Source organism: Canis lupus, chromosome 10 (genome assembly GCF_048164855.1).
Source record: "Canis lupus baileyi chromosome 10, mCanLup2.hap1, whole genome shotgun sequence".
NCBI lineage: Eukaryota > Metazoa > Chordata > Mammalia > Carnivora > Canidae > Canis > Canis lupus.
In genome coordinates this window covers 63,717,121-63,732,322 of record NC_132847.1, presented here as the reverse complement: position 1 = coordinate 63,732,322, position 15,202 = coordinate 63,717,121, and positions in this window count along the sequence as shown.

Below are 15,202 nucleotides of genomic sequence, written 5' to 3'. Positions count from 1 at the left end.
CATCAAGATTATACCAAAAAATAGAGGAAGGAACTTTGCAACAATCAAAATGAGAAATAATAAAGTCTAACTAGAGAGGAGGAATTGGGTAGCTAAGACTAGAAAGAACAAATTCAAGAGACATTGAGGAGATAGTTCTAAATGACCAGTTGGGTGGAGAGAGGGTAGACAGGAACATGGAAGAGTCTGGGATCACCCCCCAGGTCTCCAGCTTATACTGCAGAGCTAATGATGGTCTTCCCTAAACTCAGGAGCCAAAGAGAAGCAGGGGGACAATTACAATGTTCGGTTTTAGACATGTTAAGTTAGGTTCAGTAGGGGAACACTGAAGATAAAAATAAAGAATGAAAAAGCTAAGATAAAATACTGGTAAGCTTCTGGGTGGGTTGGCAGATTGAATGGGAGACAAGACATAAAGTAGAGATAGCACCATGTGTGGCCACCTAAATTTCAAATAAATCCAGTATCAAAGCCAGCAGAGATGCTAAGAGGCAAAGCCTAGGAGCAAGGGAGCATCTGAGTAGATTAGGACCAATTTCCACAAAATTGCCCTAGTGACCTGGGCCTTTCGGCTCTTCATCCCCTTTCTGGGATCTTAAAGACCCAGTAGTCCATACCCAGTTTCTAAGAGAAGATATGAGCAAAGCCCAGCTTTATCTATTCCAGTGTCTCTGTATTCCATTTCCAAGAGAGCACATAACTATTAAGCTGGAAAAGGATGTCTCCATCTCAAGGGAGATGGAGCTGTGTGGGTAGTGACTTTGGCGAGCAGTCCAACCTCAGAGGAGTGTGAATTACCGCCCGCACACACAGAGTGGCTCTCCTCGACTGCCTGCCAAGGAAGGGATGGTTCTCAACCAAATCAGTCTGTGGCTGCCAAAAGCTCTTGTGAGGGCCCAGTTTTCCAGCAGGAAACGTAACCTGAATTGGAAAACATGAGTGTAAGCTGGAAAACAAACAGCTCAAAATATCTGTGTCCTGAAATGAACTGTAAGCCATTCTGTCTCCAGAACTGAATCCACTTAGTCAAAGGAGCAGAGGGTTAAGGGAGCCAGCAGAAGGGAGGGAGAGGGGAAGGAAAGACCAACTGATGAAAGGAAGGAAAGAAAGGAGGAAATTCAGAACAAAAGGAACATTGAGCCTCTGCTATATGCCAGGATCTGTGCTGGGAGGTCCACATTCATTTTCCTATCAAGGCTCTCCACAATGTCATGATGCATGGAGAAACTGGAGGTCCTGAGGTTAATTAACATACCCAAGATCACATAATTAGAATGCAGCAGAGCTGGAATTTGAACTCAGATTCAATGACTCCAAAATTAACATGCTTTCACTAGATTCTTTTGCACCCCAAAAGAGGGAAAGGGGGAAGTATTATTGGAAACTGCCTTAGAGAAGGCTTCCTGAGTCCCTATTAGAGTGGAAAAAAAAAAAAAGATTGAGGATTTAGAATGGGCCAACATCGGAGAATTCCTAGTCCCTGAATTGGGCTTATAGAGAATAGTTTGAATAATTAATTGAAAGCCTACAAGACAACTATTCTTTCCTAGAAAACTCTCCCTTCTCATCTCTCCCTTTTTTTTCTGATTTTCCCTGCTCTCTGAGGCTCCACTTGAGCTATTTGCATATGCACTTTCACATATGGTGCTTATACATGAAACTCTACAGGGTCAAAGGATTTAAGCAATTTATCAAGCCACCTGACTGATAAATGACAGGACTGCGATTTAAACTCAGGTCTTCCAACTCTTCATTCTAAGCAATTTTCACTGCATAATAGCTGTCTCTACAACATGTGCCTTCAACAAGGAGATGCAAGATAAACATTGACCATTAATTTGTCAATTCCAGCTCCTGGGATATTTGAGTGACCACTAATCCACCGGTAACTTCACAGAAATACTGAGAAGGATAAGCCACTGTCGATGAGGAAATGATTATTAAAATATGTTAAAAGCTGTAAAGTGATATGCAAATAAAAGCAATTACTACCATTTTAATAATGGATTCTTTTTTGCTTGGTGCCCAAAACTATAGTTATTAGTTCAAAGATGGCTACTGGAAAATACTGCAAAGATAAAAGATAAAATATTCAGTTATCCATTTAAGAAATTATTGTCTTTTCTAAAGCCTGTTTTAAATGTTAATGTCCAAAGTCACAAATCTAGAAGACGGTGAAACAAATACAACTCCAGCAACTGGTCTCCAGCAACCACAGTTAAAGCCACTTTGTAATAATCCAATGAAATAGATGACATCATTATATATGCCTCCATTGTCTAAATAAGGTAATAAAAAGTTATAATTCTTGGGTAAAGGACCCACAACCAGTGGGAGCAGTGGAGCTGAGATTTGCATTCAGGTTCTTTGACCCCAGATTGGTGGAATTAACCATGATCCTACAGCCAATGCCTAATAAGATAAAGAGAAGACGGAAAATACAGGGCCAGTTTCCCTTTGTAATTTGTAAACAGTAAAGAATTGCAAGGCGTTAACATCATTGTCCATAATGGTCATCGACTACCTGTTCCTGAAACCTAACGCTCTTGTGCATTTCCACTTAAAACACCTGAATTCAGAGCCACCAGGCCTCCCCTAGACAGCATCTTATGTCCTCCCCCTTGTGCAACCCATTCCCCACATTGCCACAGGAGGAATCCTTTAGAAACTTGGATCTAATTATGTCACTTCCTAACTTGAAGACTCTCACCAGCTCCCTCTTTTCTTTAGGAAAATGCCCATGGATCCTAGAGCTACATTTCTAGCCTCTCCTCTGCCATGTGACAACCTCATGGATCTTGTCCCATGCTGCTGCTTTACAACCCTCACAATTTCCGATCCTACCACACTGGACCACTTCTGGTTCTTAGATTATGCAATGCTGTTCCTTGCCTCTGTATCTATCCTCGCAATGCTCTCCATGGCTGGGATATTTCCTCTTCCCTTACGCATGTCTGGCAAACTTCTAGCCAAGATACCCTCTCTTTAAGAATCTCTCTTTTTCAAACCCTCAGAGTTCCAGTCCTTCCTTGGGCTGCTTTTGTACTAATCATGTACTTCTGTCGTTTTGCATGGTACATGTATCTTCACAACCAAACTGGGGCAAGCTCAAGGTAGAGCTTGTCTTAATCATCTTTGGGTTATCAGAGCCTAGCATAAGGGTTTAATAAGTGCTTGTCAAAATGAATTTAGCTGACGTCTCTGTTTATTCTTTACTTGTCCTCAATCAAGATAATAAACTGGCCCCTCAGGTAGATAAAATGTGTTTTCCTTTCCTGCTTGCCTCCCTGCTTCCCTTTCGTTCTCTCCATCTCCTCTCCTCCCTTCCTATGCACTCCGAAGAGATGAGAAAGCAAGGGGCTGGGAGAAAAAGTGCCCTCAAAAGCCCTATCCAAAATACCAAGGTATCTTATTTCTTCCATGTTTGTAAGAGAGAGACAGAGAAGCAGAGAAAGGGGAGAGGGTGGAGAGCTTGCAGCTGGCTGTGGGTAGTAGTGTCCCCACTGGGCAAGATCTCACACTGCGTTTAATGGCAAGCTTACTTTGGGGACGATGGAAATGGGGAGCAATAGATTGACTGCTGTGTGTACCAATTTCAAATTGCTAGCTATACCCTCAGCTAACACTAGTGTTTCATGTTGCAAATCCAATGTTACCACATGAAATAGTCAGCAAGTACACCTCTGCTAGAGATGGAGTAATTTGCTATCGGCTGGAGTGAGAAGCTGACACAGTTACCTCACAGAGATGCTTTTATTCAGATGTGCAGCCTTCCTTAGATTAACCGTGACTCTCCCGTCTCCCTGGCGACACACTCTGAGCAATAGCTCCTTGACCAGTGCTGTTGCATTTTTGAAGGCAGTCCCCTATCTGCTATCCAGTTTCTGACTTTGCCAACTCGGCTGTTACATGGTGATGGCAAAGGAGGGTAATTTGGAGAAGTGTGGGATTCAGAGATAGTTGGAAAAAAGGTCTCTGTCTCCGGTCTTAACTACCTTCAATCTGTCCTCCAGTGTGTTTTGCTAAAACTCGGATCTGAATGCATCACCCCTGTTGACATTACCTCAATGATTCCTGTTGCACTTGGGATGAAATTTAAAGCTTCCTAGGCTAGCATGTCTCCCTCTGGGTAGCCTGGCCCCTGCTTACTTGTCCACTCTTGTTTCTGACTTTTGGATCCTGTAAACATCAAACTATTTGTCAGTTTCTGCACGTAGTGTTTTTGTATCCATGTCTTTGCTCAAGCAATTCCTTCTGCCTGGAGTACCCTTTCCTATACCCCTCACCTCTCACCTACTTTGCTTAGCAAATTTCTACGTAGCATTTAAAGGCTTAGCTAAAGCATCAACTCTTCCAGCTTCTTCTAACCCTCTGGATGAATTCATTTCTTTCAGGCTCCCCTAATTCTTTTACATTTCTTCTGCATGTTTTACAGTGACCTGGGAAAGCAGTAGAGTATAGGGGTTAAGCGGAGAGGAAGTACCAAGGGCAGTGACAGGAGTCGTCTGCCCTGGGTGCAGGCAATAAAGAGTGTATTGTATGTAGAATATGTAAAATTAGTTGAAAGTAAAAAAGCACTAAAAGTTTGATGTACCTGAAATTCTAAACAATCTCAGTGATAAAACACCCACTTCCACCAGGGCAGTCCGTTCCCACCTCTACCTCTGGTTAATAATGCAGGGTCTGGAATGAAACACTCAGTTCCATTATTTAACATCACTTATGACCTTGGGCACATTACTTATCTATCTTACTGTTCTTCAGTTCCCTCCTCTGTAAAATGGGTACAAGAAAACCATCTGCCTTGCTGGTTTTACTGCATGAGACAAAGCAGGTAAAACACCTAGCATGGTAACTAGGATTAAATAATGATTAAATAATCATTCCATAAATATTTACTACTATCTGCTGATGAGTCTGTAATCCTCCTTTAGGTTAAAGCCCCCTCACTAGCTTAAAGCTCTTTGAGAATCTCTCTTGTTCACTGTTGTATATGCTCTGCCCAGCATAATAAGCGTTTGTGGAATGAGTGAATGAATCTTATTAATCTCTGTGAGCCAAGTGCATTGCAGAGTATGTGCACTGCAAATAGGTGAATGTTTGTTGGATGAATTGGTAGTTGAATGAAAGAATAGCACATAGGAGAAGAAGAAACCTGCAATGAAGCTTGAAAGAACCCTAAGAAGACAGAAAAATAGGGATAAATCACGTAGAGAAAGTCAATGGTGAGAGCAAAGGAGAGATCCAAAACTCTCTCTCCTTAAACATCATGCACTCCAGGAAAATGGGAGCAGTGAAAGGGTGCACAAGAGAAAGCTTTTTTCCCACAGTCTCAGCCCACATTAAGCCTAGAAACATGGCTATGAAGAGGAAAATGGAGATCTGCCAGTTTCTTATTCCAGCTACTGTCTTAATATTAGGGTTTTTTTTTTTTTAATTTGGTCAGTAAAGTTCACTACCATAATTCTTTGCATCTAGTTTTTGAAAGATATATGACTAAGATATGTTCAGTATATGGATTACTGTCAGATTTTCCAGGGTGGGACACTTATGAAACCCGGTGAGAGACTCATAAAACTCTAGATTGGAGTCATTAACAGAACCAATCAAGATAATCCTTTCAAGTAACTCTAGCAACATTTAGAATTTCCTTCCAAAATATCACCTCATTAATTCTTAGCCTTAATAAGTAGGAAGAATGGGCTATATCTGGGAAAACTTTGCTAGATCATATGTCATCACCAGGATTCCAAAAGACCTTAACAGACTGAATTCAAACCAACAAAATACGATCCAATGTAAAAAAAAAAAAAGTCCAAAGCTTGGTTGACATTTATATTAAATTTAAAAAAAAGCCTGCATAAGCAGCTATAGTTCCAACTATGATCCTGATGTTTCCACCCAGTGACCCAAATTCTGTCCTTTGTGGAGGCCAAGAGGTGTAATTTACTTCGTATATACATCACAGCCCACCAGCAAACTGGTGATAGCTCTCACATGCTGCCAACCCAAACCACTAAGGTTTATCTTTTCCAGAAGTAAATATTCCCAGTTCCTTCAGCTAGTCCTCACAAAGCACATTTTTCTATCTCCTCTTAGAATTTAAATCAGAAAAAATGTAGCTTCTGAATGTATGGACTAACTTAAGCAATTCCAGTATCATTCAAATGCTCTATATCTAACCTATGATGAATCACGTAAGATATTTTGTCCTGTCACCCATTCAATGAAATACTTTCCTCCACAATAATTTTGTTTGGACCTCACCTGCTAATAAGAGATCGTTATCTTCCAAAGCACTTGTTGGAAAGAACAGACAGATGAGGTACTAGTTACTCCATTATAAGGAAACCCAAAATAATATTGGCTTTAATAATCTAGTAGTTTATTTTTGTGAGTAGATGGTCCAAGTCTGATATGGCAGTTCTAACAGTCATTAGAGCCCCTGGTTCTATTTACCTTTCACTCTGCTGTTTTCAACATGCAACTTCCATCTCATGCTACAAGGTAGTTTTTTCAGTTCCTATCGTCATGAGTTTACATTCCCAGTGACAAGGAGAAAGGAGGACAGCGGAATGCACATCCCTTCTTTTTGACAGTAAATCCAGAAGCTGCAATCATAATTCCTGCTCAGTTCCAGCTGATCAGAACTCAATTACATTCCATACATGGTTAAAAGGAAGTCTTTATTCTAGATCATCATAGACATATATATATATATATTTTTTTTTTAAAAAAAAGGTTCTACTGCAATGTAAATAAGAGACAATTAATATTAGAGGACAACTGGCAATTTCTGCCATACACGGTTTATTTTTTTATTTTATTTTATTTTTTTAATTTATGATAGTCACACAGAGAAAGAGAGAGAGAGAGAGAAAGAGAGAGAGAGAGAGAGAGGCAGAGACACAGGCAGAGGGAGAAGCAGGCTCCATGCACCAGGAGTCCGACGTGGGATTCCATCCCGGGTCTCCAGGATCGCGCCCTGGGCCAAAGGCAGGCGTCAAACCGCTGCGCCACCCAGGGTTCCCAAGCCATACACAGTTTAAAACTCTTCCTCGTACTTAGGTAAAATTGACTCTCTCTTGTTTGCAACTGAAAATGATTTATTCTCTGGAGACAAAATAGACAAACTTATTTTCTTAAAAAATTAAATACAATTGCCATGTAGCTTCCCCTTACTAAATCTTTACTTTGCCAAGAAAAGCAACCCTCCATTTTTTTTTTTGCTTCTTTTGTAATATGGTTTCTGCATACATCTGCATCCTTGTCACATTCTTTTTATCTCTTTTATCCTAATGTTTCTCTCATAGAGTTCTTGCTCTATATCTCTAAGATCACCCATAACAGTCACATTCCACAAACATGTATTTATTACTGATACTTTCCCAGAACGATGCTAGGTATTGGCAATAACTCAAAGATGATAGGACTTTTAACTTCAAGTTTAGAAATCTAGTGCCACATCAGACAACTGATTCATAATGACCTTACAGTCAACTCAATCCTCCTGGGTATTTCTCACACGAACAACAATGAAGTAATGCTTGCATCATTCTGAACTTAGATAATTGACTTTTTCACTTAACTGAGGGATGTAATGTCCAGCTATCTTGTACCTTACCTTAGTTTTCAGCCTTTCAATTGGACCTTGAATTGTGTCCTTGAACATCATGCAACCACTCCCACTTTTATGGGTTTTAAATTTTTTTCTTTGATAGACATGTTTGGAGAAATCATTGATATAGGTAATTTGTTGGAACCCAGGTAGGATTCCAAGTATAACATCCATTGCTTAGGAGAGGTTAGAAAAAGAAACCATGATTTAAAAAAAAAAAAAATCAGGATTTATTTTTCCTTTGCATCCTTCTTTTTTTCTTTTGTTAAATATTGTATAAAATGATCCTGACAGTAAGAATGGCTGTGCAGGTAATTAGCCAATGCCAGCTGAATGCAGCCCAGAAGCTTCCAAGGCCCATTGGCAAGCTGGTACCAGTAACATTCCATATTAATAACTGGTAATACTGGTATAACTCTAGGAATTATGTGAACCCATCCTGTTTTGTGAGTTTGATCCTCATCAACAGAATGTTCTCCCATGCTCCATCTCCTCTTCTGAAAAGAAATGCAAATAAATGTGAATTACAGCTTGGGAAGTTTTAAAATTCTCAAATATATATTCACTTCTCCTGTTTTGGGGCCATGAATAAAGAACCAGCTAGAAGTCGAAAAAGTCTTATCATGAGAGCTTAGCGTCAGCCATAAATCTACCTCTTTTCACCTGGACTCTCAGGCTTACAGGGCAGAAGCCAAATATATGTCTTGTTCCATTGCCTCCACTTGTTTGTATTATCACAATTATTCCCTGCCCATGTCATCTGTGTGACAAGGAAGGTAGTAGCTAAACACAATCTCTCACACACACCACAGAATAATTTAATAGTACCATGCAGAAGAAGGATAACAACCATGATTTCAGCAATAGGGGAAATCCTTCGCGTTTATATCCCTCTGTAAAATTGGTGAACCCTCTACCTGAAAAAAAAAAAAAGTAGGATAAAAGATCCTTCCATCATTCCCCCCAGGGAAAAGGTAGAACACAGGAGGACAATTAAGTTTGAGGAGAGAGGGGGAGGGAGACTAAAAGAAAGAGGGGAATTAGAGGGGAAGGAGAGAGAGAGAGAGAGTGATTCACAGACTAGGCAAGTGAAGAAATAATCCATTCCTTTGCTAATAAGAGAATGGGAAAGGCACTTGGCAGAGAGCATTCAGGGGAAAGTACATCCTTTCACTGCAGCTAATAAAAGCTCTACATTTTAGGTGACCTTTGAGCAGTAACAGACACAGAGAGTGAAAAGTTCCTGCAAATAGAAATAAATGCCTCACAGAAAGAATTGACATCCCAGAGCAGACCTACTTGGGGCAACCACAGCTGAGGGCACACAGTGTCCTGTAGTGGCCTACAGTCAACCTTATGTCCCTATACCCAGTGGAACCAGGATAGCTTATTCATGTTGACTACCTACTACCTATCAGGCACTATACAATAAAATCATCAATCCGTCCTGGACCATAGCAGTGACAATTTTCTTTGCAGGCTGCATTGATAGATGCCAACCAACAAAAGCAACTAAGATGGACTCCCAAGGAAGACAGACACTTAAAGAACATTGCTTTGTCAGGGCATGTTTGGGCAGGCTGCCTGCCAATTATATTCAAATAACACTGTTGCTTACTTTTTTTTTTAACTCCCTGAAGTATATTCACACAGTGTCTATGAGAAGAAGAAACAGAAATTAGAGAATAACATTTATGGATAATACAGAATTATGTTTTCACGACTTAAGGTTTCTGGTAGCAACAGATATGTGCAGCAAAAACAAAACTGATTAGAGGCCATGAGACCATCTGAGACTTTACCAATTATTAAATGAGATGCTTTCTGCAAAACTCTAGCATGTTGCTTGGAGATTGGTAATTACTCAAGATATTACAGCTACTGGTATTGCATTATTACTATTGATTATTGTTCCAGTTGATTTTGGAAGCCATTGCATATCCATGATTCTAAAATTATCTCAGTTTTATATGGGTTCATTTCCCAGGGATGAATTGGGGAAAATGATAGAAGAGAATCATCCTTCTTAAACAAAAAGTATACAGGAAAAAAATTCCTAGAAAAGTATAAACTATACCTTAACAAATACTCGGGAAAGTCAGCAATCTTTTATATCCAAATTCAGACCAGTAAAGTAAGATATCAGCATGCCTGGGATGGGATCGTGCCATACATCAAAAGAAGTGAACTATGGACTCCAGAGTGACCTACAGGTTGGTGGCCTGTACCAAGAAAGGGCAGAGAAGACTAGTCTGTGTGGATAGGTGAAAGAAATGTTTTAGCTTAAACTCATTATATGCTTCAAGCCAGCTACCCTAAAGGCAGCTTAGTTGCAGACAACAAAAACCATTATATCTGGCTTAAGGAAAGAGATCTATATTGGAGGGCAGTAAATAGTTCACAGAACGTATTGGATAGTCAGGGCAATAAAACTGAATGCTACGCCCCTTGGAATTATATTTTCAGGAGAAATGTCCAACCACACTACTGGACTTCAGCAGATGTCCCATTGCTGCTGCCAAAAGGGACTGGAAAATAGAATTTCCAGCATAGATGCCCTATGAGAAACAAGTGCTTCTGTGATAAAATTTGGTTTCATGCATGGTCTCCAAATCTCTTATAATTGTGTCAGCTTAGTAGAATCTAGGTAACCTATAAAAATCTTAACTGCACAGTAATGTCAGAATGTAGCTTTTGGCTTTCCAGCCCCTATAGTACAGAAAAGTATGAGAAAAAGAAAGGTAGTGGAAGTAGCTGTCGAGTAAACTAATCTGTAGTATCCGCCACATTGACATCAGATGTGGAAACTGAGTTGCTTTTTTTTAAAAAAAATATTTTATTTATTTATTTGAGAGGGAGAGAGAGAGCAAGAACACACAAGAGCTGAGAAAGCAGCAGAAGGAGAGAGAGGAGCAGATTCCTCACTGAGCAGGAAGCCCAATGCAGGGCTTGATCCCAGGGCCCTGAAACCATGACCCAAGCTGAAGGCAGACACTCAACTGGCTGAGCCACCCAGGTGCCCCCTGAATTGCTTTTTAAGGCATCTGGTTATTAAATCTGGAAATCTCTCTTTATGCCAAATGGCCTAGAGCTGCTCCAGGACTTGGAATGGCCCCAGAAAATTAGTTTACCATGAATTTAATGGACAGAGATCCACAAATGCAAAGAAAAGCATAGAACTTGTCATTTTACTGGACTCCATAGGTTTAGCATAGGCTCCACTGGGTATTTTCAATATTGAAAACTACTCATGTGCCTTGTCTTTTTACTAGTGGTACTCTCAGGTTGGAGGTATGGGTATAGACCAAAGTATCTCAAAATAAGTCCTGCACAACACCCTCATTGAAATCACTTGGGACCTTTGTTAAAATAAAGATTATTGGGCCCCATTCCAGACTCTGAAGCAGAATCTCTGCAATAGTGGGAACTACAAAATTATGGAACCACTTATCTGTATTTTGATATAGGTCCCCAGGAGTCTAGAGTCTAGACTCAGAGTATAGTGAAAACTCCCACTTATTTCTATAGAAGTTTACCTCCAACAGCTTATTATGTAGGTCTAAAAATTATAAAGTAGGAATATCATTGGAAACTACTTTCTGGCCTTGTGAATTTGAGGGTCACAAAAGAGCTGAGATTGAAAATATACTGAGACTTAATCTAAGATGTTTTAATGTTTTAAGCTACATTAGCATCTTGTCATATCTTAGACACCAAAAATATATAAATCAAAATTGAATTCATACTAATCCAAATGTTGTGTGCAAAATACCTCACTCAATTTCAGGAATAAGGTCATGGGCTTAGAACATTGTTTATAGGTGTCTCCAAGGAGATGGCATTAAAACATTTATACATGATGTGCCCTGTATTTATATGCAAACTAGCTTCTACTCTTTTCCTGCAGATGTTTTTAACCCTACAAAAAGAAATGTGAAGACCAACTTCTAGCACATGGAAGTAGTTTCATGTGGCCAATTGTATGGGAAATAGAGAAAACAGGAAAGACTTGTAAATACTGTGTGTTTAAATGTGCCTCTCAAATTCCATTAGAAGACCTAAATCCCTCTGTACGCATGCAACTAAAATCAGCCAACATTTCTTGAAAACCTACTGTGTGCCAAACTCGTTCTGGGTGCTTTCTCATATGCAATCTCATTTAATTTTTAGAACAATCCTATGAAGTAAGTAATTTTAATTCTGTCCACCATTCAGAAAACTGAAGTACCAAGAGATGATTGGGTAACATGCCACAGAGCAAGGAAGAAGCCAGGACTTTCTGACAACAAATCCGGTGCTCCTTCTACTCTGTCACTAAATAAGTAAATAAGTATTACTTAATACTAAATAAGTATTACTTAATAATCAATACTAACAACTCTCTATTTCTTATAGCAAAATACATTTTTACTAACTACATTATCTCATTTGATCCTAGTAACAGCACTCAAGGCAGAGAATGATGTTATTATTTCACAATGTGAAAACAGAAACCCCAGGAGATTCAGTAACTCCTCATAGGTCATAAAGCTTATAGCTGCAGAGCCAGGATTTGAGCCTTATTCTGATTCCAAATATGTGTTCTATTTACTACCTCAGAATTCAGGAAAAGGGAATTAACATTACCCTGTGCCTGGTATATCATCTGCTAGGCATTTTATATACATGAGTTCTAATCCTTACCACGGCCCTGAAAATTAGGAAGTAGACCCATTTTATAGATGTATAAACAATGGCTTAAAAGAGATTGAAGTTAATCAGCACCAGAACTGATTCCAACTCAAAAGTGTGAGACACTGATACAACTGTACATTACACACACATACAGTGTCATTCAGAGTGGAGAAGACTGTGATAAAGTACAAATAGCTCTTAACAGAGCCTTCTATTTGGAAACTCCTAGGTTAGATCACAAAAGTGTTCCAAATCACTATTCTTAAGTAACAACATAGAGCAAGCAAATGTAGTCAAAAATCTCTCCATAGAGTCAAAATTGTACCTGAAGGAAGAAGAAACTGGTTGGCTCATTCTGAAAGCACTTGGCCATGTCTCTGAATGTCTATTGCCAGGATAACTTCAAATAACTATGTCCTTCATGCCATTTACGCAGAGTCATTCTTAGAAGCAATATCCTTGAGGATCAAGTTATGAACAGACCTGTAGAGTCAATGAGGCCCTGTGCTCAGAACTACTTGCAAATGGATAGAAAATTGGGTAAGTAGAAAAACTTGTGTACTGATTGAGAACAGCATGCCAGCCAATACTTTCACAGATACTCTGAAAAGCACATTTGTTATAAAAATGCATGAGATTTTATCCAAGAAGAGCAATAAAGTATTTTCCTTGTTAACCAATAGCTTAGCAGGTAAGTATGTCATTGAGACTTACATATACTTTTTACAGCATACAAAATATTTTCACACAAAGTTCGTTTGATTTTCAGATTATAAAATATTTTAATCCCATCTTCTGTCCATTGGAGGCTTTCAAAAAATGCTTGTTACAATGAACAGAGTTAATAATTATTATCCTTTTTAAAAACATGAGAAAATAGATGCTCAGTAAGGTTAAGACTTGCCAGCTGTCAAATAAAAGCTGTTACATTTATTTAAATTCTTCTACTCTATGGTGGATCTTTTAGAAACCATCTAACTTGATATTGTTATCATGAAGTAACATTAGGCCATATGATACACGTCAAAATTGGGTATCTTTCCATTAAGATGTCTATCCATCTTAGTCAGAAAACCTGGATTTCATTAATTTTGGTTTCTAGAATAGAACCCCTGAAGAATTTAAATCCAGATTTTTTGAGCGGTCTATATGTCTGAATAAGTTGTTTCTGTCAAACATCCATTATCTCATGGCCCAAATTTCCATAATTAAATGAGGTCAAATGAGAATATATGCAAACTGAAAAGCACCGTGTTAATATTAGTTGTTACCAGTGAAATGTATTTCTCTTATAAACATAGAAGACAGTTAGATAAAGGGCTTCTTTTATAACAGAAAGAACTGTCTAGTTAGAAAAAAAAGATTATTTTACATTTTGCACACAAAGAATTTAAAGACAAACATAATTGGTAATAACACTATTACAATTATATTGCAAAATGGGTTGGAAGTTTGGAGTTTAATGTTTAAAGGAACAGTCAAATGTTGCAAGCACGGAGAACTTTTAGGGATTCAGTCTATTATGAAAACCAAAGATTTACCGGGATATAATCCTCTTAAAACATGAGCACATGTCTTCACATTTTCAGGTTCAGCTTTCTTGACGTCTTCAATCTTTAAAAAGCTATAACTTTAAAAAGGAGGGGGGCTAAAGCACTCGGAATGAATATAAGCTATATTTAAAACAGCCGCTATTTATTGAATATGTTCTAGGTGATAAGTGACTGCAAAAAATACATTACTTTCCCTATTTTACACATTAGGAAACTGAGATTTAGACTGGCTAAGGCACTTGTCCAAGATAATGAAAATAATAATTAACAGAGGCATAAATTAAGTTCAAGTGTTCCAATGTTGGGTCCTATATTCATATTTTCTAAACTTTTCTATCAGTTTCAAAATAGACCAATAGATGGGTCCAACATGCTGATACCGTCTTTTGTTCTTTTAATCTTTTTATTAATGTAATTATTTTTAACATTTGCTTCCTCTTAATGTCTCAATTACTCTCTATTCTTCACATCTATTTAAAGATTAACACATTAAAATCAACGTAATAAAGAGACTTCTAGTGTTAAGATATCTTCTTCTTTCAGCTATCACTCCCAAAGTAATAAGAAACATAAACAAAAGAATTCATAGTCTTTTTTTTTTGGCAAAATTTAGAAAATCTATAATCCCAAACCACTGTATATGATTAAAAGATGTCAAGATGTGGGATTAGCTCAAGAAAAGAAGCTTGCAGGAGCAAATCTTAAACATATCAGGGGAGTACAATCACCAAAACAGATGGTGCACTAAAAAAAGCAAAAAACAATAATCACATCTTTGGAAAAAAAAATAGACTGAGAGGCCCAGGCAATGAAAAGTAGCAAGAGATAAGCAATGAAATAGGAAGACATTCCATATTTACAAGAAACAGTCTATTGATGAATTGTAGTGAAAGAAAAAGTCAAACACTGAGAAAATAAAAATGTCTAAACTCTTTTAAAAAACCATCACACACACATACATCCACACAGGCACATACATACACATACACACACACACAGGGAGGAGAGAAAAAAAAGGGAGAAATAGAGAGACTTTTATTTCACTGTGAAAGGAGGAGACTCCTATTCATCTGCAATATAAGTTGGTTCCTTTCTCATAAACTTCCTATGCATGCAATCCAAGAACCCAATAATTTATTTCACTCAAGCTAGATTCAAAAAGAACCAAAGATTCTTTAAGAAAAAAAAAAGGAAGAAATGGAAAAAGTTGTTTTCTTTCTCACAAAAAAAATGCATGTATAAAAGAGGCAGAGAAAAATCATGACAAAACTTATTGTTACAAATCAAAGAACATTAAAAAAAAATCAAAGAATCCAAAGTAGAGATACAAGAGCTTAGGGACTATGTGGTGAAATGA